At 45.2% G+C, this 8241-nt stretch overlaps 1 long non-coding RNA gene across 1 annotated transcript in view; it reads left to right on the top strand.

The window, feature by feature from the left end:
- Positions 1 to 292: 292 nt before the first annotated feature.
- The window catches only part of LOC117354750, a 49886-nt gene continuing 41937 nt past the window's right edge, over positions 293 to 8241 (top strand). Inside the window, exons 1-3 of the long non-coding RNA XR_004538233.1 lie at positions 293 to 306; positions 560 to 577; positions 826 to 837. This is a non-coding gene — a long non-coding RNA (uncharacterized LOC117354750). The remainder of the gene's footprint in view (positions 307 to 559; positions 578 to 825; positions 838 to 8241) is intronic.

Here is an 8241-nt window from a genome sequence, read left to right as displayed (position 1 = left end):
CCTCCTACACCCAGTTGCACAGATGGTTGCAGAGAGCTCGTGGTGGGCTATGTCTCCAGTTTCAGAACCATTGGATATGGAGGAATCTGACAGCAAACCAGTATCCTTCAGCCACTGTGTCTTCCTCTGTGTATATGTGTGTGTCTGTCTCTGTATTTCTGTGTGTCTGTCTATATCTGTGAACATATGTGTGTCTGTCTCTATTGATTGATGCCAATAAAGTGACTTTGCTGCTGTATGACTCTCCCATGAGATGTTCCTCTCTAATATCACTGCTCTCATTTTTCCCTTTAGGTTAATGTTTCGGTAAGTCCAAGCTTTTGTTTTTCTGAACTATTACCAAAGTCAAAAGTATTGAATTGGTGTTATTATATCAGAAAATCTTGCTCTTTGTAGCCACTCTATCTACATCTGTGTGCGTGTGAGTGTCTGTCTTCATATCTGTGATTATATGTGTGTCTACCTTTGTGTGTGTGTGTATTCATATGTTTGTCTGCCTCTGTCGACTTTCCCATGAGAAGTTCTTCTCTAATATCACTGCTCTCATTCTTCCCTTTAGTTGACCCTTTTTGAAGAGGTAAGCCCAAACCTTTGATCTTATTCTTTTTCTTCTGAACTATTCTAGATGTGACATATATAATTGTAGCCAGTGTTTATATCTCTGTATATATGTGTGTGCGTGTTTGCATGTCTGTATCTAACAGCATATTTCTGTCTATGTCTGTCTCCCTCTATTGATTGATGCCAATAAAGTGACTTTGCTGCTGTATGACTCTCCCATGAGATGTTCCTCTCTAATATCACTGCTCTCATTCTTCCCTTTAGGGTACATTTGTGGTAAGTCCAAGCTTTTGTTTTTCTGAACTATTGCCAAAGTCAAAAGTATTGAATTGGTGTTATTATATCAGAAAATCTTGCTCTTTCTTTGTAGCCACTCTATCTATATCTGTGTGCGTGTTTGCATGTCTGTATCTAACAGCATATTTCTGTCTATGTCTGTCTCCCTCTATTGATTGATGCCAATAAAGTGACTTTACTGCTCTGCTACTATTTATTATTATTTCTATTGCGCTGAAAGGTGTACCCAGTGCTGTACATTTTAACATACAATAGACAGTCCCTGCTCAGAAGAGCTTGCAATCTAATTTAGACAGGATATTTCAGAGTTGGGGAGATTATGGTAGAGGAAATGATACAGTGGGTCTAGGTATCTGACAGCAGTGTGCGGGAGTTAGCTTGGATTTGAGTACTGCCAGGGATGGAGCATGACGTATTGATTCAGGCAACCTGTTCCAGGCATATGGTGATGCAAGAAAGAATGGCTCACATTCTTTCAAAGGAGCAAAGCATTCATTGGAGACAGACAGGGGATATGCAGCCCCACTTGATGGTGAAGTCTCTGACAGCGGTACGCTCCCCTAGCTATAGTAAGCCTTTGAGCATGTGCAGGATTGTCCTCCCCTCTGCCGGTCAGTCTTTTTCTGACCCGTTCCTGTACAGTCACGGCTCTCCCCTTTGTCAGAGAAAAATATTAATAGGAAAAAGAAAAGTCATTTTTAGTCAGGAAAAGTGTGAAATTCTGACCTGTTTCTCACAGTTCTTCAGTGAAAGAGAAACTGATTCCTTCAACTGCCAGGTTTTTCTTTACCAAAGCTTTGGGCATGGCTACTGGATAGCTTCACTTTCTTTAGTTGCTCTATCCAGTTGGACACAGGGGTTGTTTCTCTCATTGGCAGGACATGCCTTTGACATTCTGAATTCATTTCAATTTGATGCAATCTACTACATTAGCTTTCATCTCTTCTATTTACTACCTCAGCACTTTGGAGGTTTTTCCACACTTACAGAGAAACATGAAGCCTGAGAATACCTTTATCTATCCATTCAGGCTTCATGATGTTCTAATTCCTGAGAAAACCTTGATCCCCTTCTCCAAATGAAGAGAAAGCTGGTCATTAAATGATAAAGACCACTACAAATGGCTGCAACTACATCACTGCTTTAGTCATCAAAATCTTTGACAAATTTTTCATACTCTTTTCCCTTCTATTTTGACTCAAGCCACAGTCTTATTACAGACAGGACATGCAGCTTCAAACCTATATAAGATGTTATTACTTTGATATTCTTCTCTCTTCCATTGAGTTTGAATGTAAGCATACAAACAGATATTGTAACTCTATGTTTTGTATTGATTCATGCACTGATGTACTGTGAACCTCATTGATGTTTCAGTTTTATATTCTCTTGTATTTTTCAAAATCTTAATAAGCTTTCATGGAAAAAAAGAAACATAGAAACATGATGGCAGATAAAGGCCAAATGGCCCATCCAGTCTGCCCATCTGTAGTAGCCATTATCTCTTCCTCTCTCCGAGAGATTTCACATGCCTATCCGAGGCCCTTTTCAATTCAGACATAGCTAATTTTTTCTATTTTTTACATTGGTACACTGGATCACAGCACTTGTACCCTTGTTTGAGATCCAGTTTCACTTCAACGGAGTCTCATTGGTCACTGTGGTTGCTCACATCCCCATAGAGTTCCCTTGGAGTTCCTTTCCCTCATTCAATCCTAGGGGCTTTCCATGCTTTTCATCTCTCTTACAGGGCCAGAAGATGCTAGCTTTCCTGCGCACCTTACGTGCCACCAGTATCTTCGAGAAACCATCTACATTTCATTCCCTCTAAGATCAACTGTGAGACATCTATCTTCTCCTCACTTCACATTTTTACATCCCTTCATTGTTAAATGAAGACCCATGCTGAACTCTCAAACCTCAGACACTGTCAAGGGACAGTCTGAATACCTTCTGAATACTCAAAAAAACAAACAAACGAGTGGTTAACTGGCATTCACTCGAGAAAAAATAAAAATTATCCCAGGACAAGCAGGCAGGTATTCTCACTAGTGGGTAACGTCATCCAACGGAGCCCCGATGCGGACGTCTCACAAGCATACTTTCTTGTAGAAACTTCAGAAGTTTCCAGTCACCCGTACCGCGCATGCGCGAGTGCCTTTCCGCCCGATGCACCGGGCGTGTCTCCTCAGTTCTTACTTTTCTGTGGACCCGAGAAGTCCGTTTTCGACTCTCTGCGTGAAGTACCTTCTCTTGTGCCTTCTGAGTTCGCGGTTTTGGGTTCTGTTACTCATTATCGTTGATTCGCATTGCGTTTTCTTGTTTTTCAAAAAAAAAAAAAATTATTTCGTTCGTTTGACCGGGCAGGCCATGTGGCCACGGCCCCGCAGCTTCAATCTTGCGGCGGAGCTTTTTCGGCCTATGTGCCGGCCTGTCACCGGTTTTAAGAAGTGTGTCTAGTGCCAGCGTGCGATTTCGTTGATGGACCTTCATCGACCCTGTATTCAGTGTCTCGGGCCTCAACACCTTCCGAAATTGTGCCGGCCTTGCTCCACACTTACAGCACTTGCTTTTAAGCATCACTGCATCTTCTGGGAGTCGCTGTTCAGCATGGAGGCGTCATCGGAGCTGTCCTTATTGCAGGGCTCCGTGCCTTCGACTTCCGCTTCGAACTCCTCAGCCTCAAGTCTTCTCAAGCCTGCCTCGTTCGTGCCGGCTTCGAATCCGACGCCTGCTGCGGTATCTTCCGCTGTCTCCTCAGGTCAGGTAACGCAGCCTCCCATTGCTCCAGTGGTGCTCAAGGTGCCCAAGGCTTCTAATCCCAAGCCCCCTAGCGGCCGAGACCGCGAAGTCCGTGCAGAAGGTCCCATTGCAGATGAGGATCCCTCTTTGCCGGCTTCGTTCCATGCCATGATGGAGCAGCGTTTCGTCGAGCTCTTTACTAAGATTGGGTCGACGCTTCTCTCTCAAATCCAGCATGGGCATGCGGAGGCCTCCCGCGAGGTCGAGCCGCCTCCGGTGCCCCCTCGATTGTCACTCTCGCTGCTGGGAACCGAGTCTCGGCGAGTGGCTGGTCTGGCTTCGGGGCGTGCATCGCAAGGAGCAGAGTCTTTGCCCGTGCCACCTCCGATTCACTCGATGCATGGCGCTGAATCCTCTCCACTGCCTGGAGCGGATCCTTCCTCAATGCCGAGCCTCGAGGCTTGGCGGGTACCTTGAGGGGCTTCTTCTCAGCTACCTCTGCTTCGATCCACAGCCTCCAGCCCCATCTACTCGCTGGACGCCTCGTCTGAGCCTCGCTCGCCTCGACGTTCGAGACCTGCTTCTAGACACAGTTCTGGTCATCGCTCGAGACATTCATCGAGGCATTCATCAAGGCATGCCTCGCCTCGTCGTAAGTACCCCTATAAGGAATATTCTCCTCCGGCTTACTCACCTCCTCCTATGCCGGAGCTCAAGGTTGCCATGCGATCGCTCTCCCCCTGCCGATCCTCGGTCTCTGCGGATCAGGATGCCTCGACATCGAGTCCTTCTCGAGGCCCAGTTCTGGCTGACCAATTGTCTTTCTCATCGTTCCTGCGTCAGATGGCGGTGGATCTTGATATTACTCTGGACTCGGGTTCCAAGTTTTCCAAGGAGTATTTGGAGACGATGCATCTTCCCCAGCCTCTGGCTGAGTCTCTTTGTCTGCCTCTGCATATGCTTCTGGACCAGATCTTTATGAGATGTTTAGAGACACCTTACTCCATTCCGGCTGTCCCCGGGAAGTTGGATAAAAACAATACTTCATACAGCAGTCAGATACAGCATTAGTTAAAATACAGTTTCAAATATTACTAAAAATAAAGTTTAGAAGAATAAAAATACAACCACATCGTAAAATTAAAATCAACATTCTTGTTAAATCCTTATTAAATCTTGTCCGATAAAAATGGAATCAAAAATAAAATTGCTTAGAGTTATTCTAGATAAAGATTTAATCTTTGATGGCCAGATAAGCTCTGTTGTAAAAGCCTGTTTCCATAAACTTCAGTTCATTCGTTCCCTAAACTCAATTCTTGAAACTGATGCCATTAGAACCCTTGTTCACTCACTGGTCATCTCTCATTTAGATAACTGTAACTCTCTATATAATGGAATCACTCAAAAAGAACTACATCATCTGCAGCTCATTCATAACATGGCAATGAAACTTATCTATAAGGTTGGGAAATATTATCATTTAACTCCTCTTCTGTGAAAAGCTCACTGGCTACCCATTACTCACTATATTACCTATAAAACCTTAATGCTTGTTTTCAAAATCAAACTTTCGCATCTCCCATCTTTTCTTGATAAACTCATCATCCCTTTTTGCCCTTCCTGGACTCTTAGATCGGCCGATCTGAATCTACGGACCATACCTTCCATCAAAGAATTCTATTACACTAGGAAAACTAATTTCTCCATAGTAGATCCTACTTTATGGAACGCCATGCCACTCCAACTCCTAGAAACATAGAAACATAGAAAGATGACGGCAGAAAAGGGCCACAGCCCATCAAGTCTGCCCATTCCATTTACCCACCCTATTAAGTCTGAGTGCTAATGACTTAGTTCCTTAACTCAACCGTCGTAGGGATCCCACGTGGATGTCCCATTTATTCTTAAAGTCGAGCACACTGGTGGCCTTGATCACCTGCACCGGAAGTTTGTTCTAGTGATCTATCACCCTTTCTGTGAAGAAATACTTCCTGATGTCACCACTAAATTTCCCTCCTCTGGGTTTGAGCGGGTGCCCCCTTGTGACCGAGGGTCCCTTGGGAAAGAATATATCGTTTTCCACCTCTACACGACCTGTGACGTACTTGAATGTCTCGATCATGTCACCCCTTTCCCTGCGCTCCTCTAGGGTATAGAGCTGCAGCTTGCCCAGTCTTTCTTCGTATGAGAGACCCTTGAGTCCAGCGACCATCCTAGTGGCCATCCGCTGGACCGACTCAGCTCGAAGCACATCTTTCCGGTAATGTGGCCTCCAGAATTGCACACAGTATTCCAGATGAGGTCTCACCATGGTTCTGTAGAGTGGCATTATGACTTCAGGTTTGCGACTGACGAAGCTTCTATTGATACATCCCATCATTTGTCTTGCCTTGGATGAGGCCTTCTCTACTTGTTTGGCAGCCTTCATGTCTGCGCTGATGATCACTCCCAAGTCCCGTTCTTCTGAAGTCTTAGCTAGTATTTCTCCATTCAAGGTGTATGTTCTGCATGGATTTCTGCTACCGAGATGCATGACCTTACACTTCTTAGCGTTGAAGCCCAGCTGCCATGTTGAGGACCAGTTTTCCAATGTGATCAGATCCTGCATCATACTATCTTTGAGATTGCTTTCACCTACTATATTACACAGTTTGGCGGCGTCGGCAAACAGTGCTACTTTACCCTAAAGCCCTCGGGTCAAGTCCCTTATGAATATGTTGAAAAGGGATGGTCCCAGGACTGAGCCCTGCGGCACTCCGCTAGTCACTTCCGATGTCTCAGAGAGGGTGCCATTGACCACCACCCTCTGAAGTCTTCCACTCAGCCACTCCTTGACCCATGCAATTAGTTTCTCACCTAACCCCATTGATTTCATCTTGTTTAATAGTCTACGGTGTGGGACACTGTCAAAAGCTTTACTGAAATCCAAGTACACTATGTCCAGAGACTCTCCCAAGTCCAGCTTTCCTATCACCCAGTCAAAGAAGCTGATAAGATTGGACTGGCATGACCTGCCCCTAGTGAATCCATGTTGGCAGGGATCCCTCAGATTCCCCTCATCCAGTATTGTGTCCAGTTTGCCTTTAAGTAGGGTTTCCATGAGTTTACACACTATTGATGTGAGACTCACTGGTCTGTAATTCGCAGCCTCCGCTCTGCAACCCTTCTTGTGCAGAGGAACAACGTTGGCAGTTTTCCAGTCCAGGGGGACTCTCCCCAATCTCAGGGAGAGATTGAAGAGCACGGCTAACGGTTCCGCCAAAATATCGCATAGCTCTCTGAGCACTCTTGGGTGCAAATTGTCTGGTCCCATGGCTTTGTTCACCTTGAGTCCTGACAGTTCTCTGTAAACATCAGCAAGTGTGAACTCAAAATTCTGAAATGGGTCTTCCATGCTTTGCTTTGCTTCCAGCTGTGGCCCTTGTCCCGGTGCCTCGCATGTAAAGACTGAACAGAAGTAATCATTCAGTATTTTGGCTTTATCGGAATCTGTTTCCGCTTAATTCCCGTCTGGCGTTCTAAGGCGTACTATCCCGTTTGCGTTCTTTTTCCTGTGGCTAATGTATCTGAAGAAAGATTTGTCCCCTTTCTTAATGTTCTTCGCTAGAGTTTCTTCCGTTCGAAGTTTGGCCTCCCTGACTGCTGTTTTGACCGCTGCAGACTTTGTCCTTTATTCAATGTTAGCTTCTTTTTCCCCGGTGCGTTTGTATGAGAGAAATGCTTTTTTCTTCTCCTTGACTAGGTACGAGACCTCATCTGTGAACCATTGGGGTTTCTTTTTCCTTTGTTCTTTGGTTACCGATTTTATGTAGCGGATAGTTGCCTCATGAAGGGTTGATTTCAAGGTTGACCACATAGCTTCCACATTATCAGTCACTTTTTGAACCTGCAGTGTCTGATAGATGAAATCTCCAATGTGTGTGAAGTCAGTGCCCCGGAAATTGAGTACCCTTGTTTTTGTTTGTGATCTAGGGAAGCCTTTCTTAAGGTTAAACCATACCATGTTATGGTCATTGGTGGCTAGTGTTTCTCCCACCGAGACCTCCGAGACGCTTTCCCCGTTCGTAAGTACCAGGTCCAGGATGGCCTGGGCCCTTGTGGGCTCTAGTACCAGTTGTTTGAGCCATACTCATATATAAGACCAGATCTGCAGCGGTCAAATCAGCAATTAGGGAGGCCAAACTTCGAGTGGAAGAAACTCTGGCAAAGAACATTAAAAAAGGGGACAAATCCTTCTTTAGGTATATCAGTGATAGGAAAAGGAACACAGACGGTATAGTACGCCTTAGACAACCGGACGGAAACTACACGGTGGCGGATTCAGAAAAAGCAGAACTACTAAATGAATATTTCTGCTCAGTCTTCACCTGCGAAGCACCGGGACACGGACCACAGTTGATGATAAAACAAGACGTGGATGACCCGTTTCAGAATTTTGAGTTCACACCTGGGGACGTTTACAACGAACTGGCAAGGCTAAAGGTAAACAAGGCCATGGGACCGGACAATTTACACCCAAGAGTGCTCAGAGAATTGAGAGACGTTCTGGCAGAACCGTTGGCAGTGCTCTTCAATCTCTCACTAAGTACGGGGAAAGTTCCGTTAGACTGGAAAACAGCCAACGTCGTTCCTCTACATAAA

This window comes from Geotrypetes seraphini, chromosome 2, assembly GCF_902459505.1.
Source record: "Geotrypetes seraphini chromosome 2, aGeoSer1.1, whole genome shotgun sequence".
NCBI classification, from domain to species: domain Eukaryota; kingdom Metazoa; phylum Chordata; class Amphibia; order Gymnophiona; family Dermophiidae; genus Geotrypetes; species Geotrypetes seraphini.
Note: the sequence above shows the minus strand (reverse complement) of the source record. Positions and strands in the feature narration are given on the sequence as shown.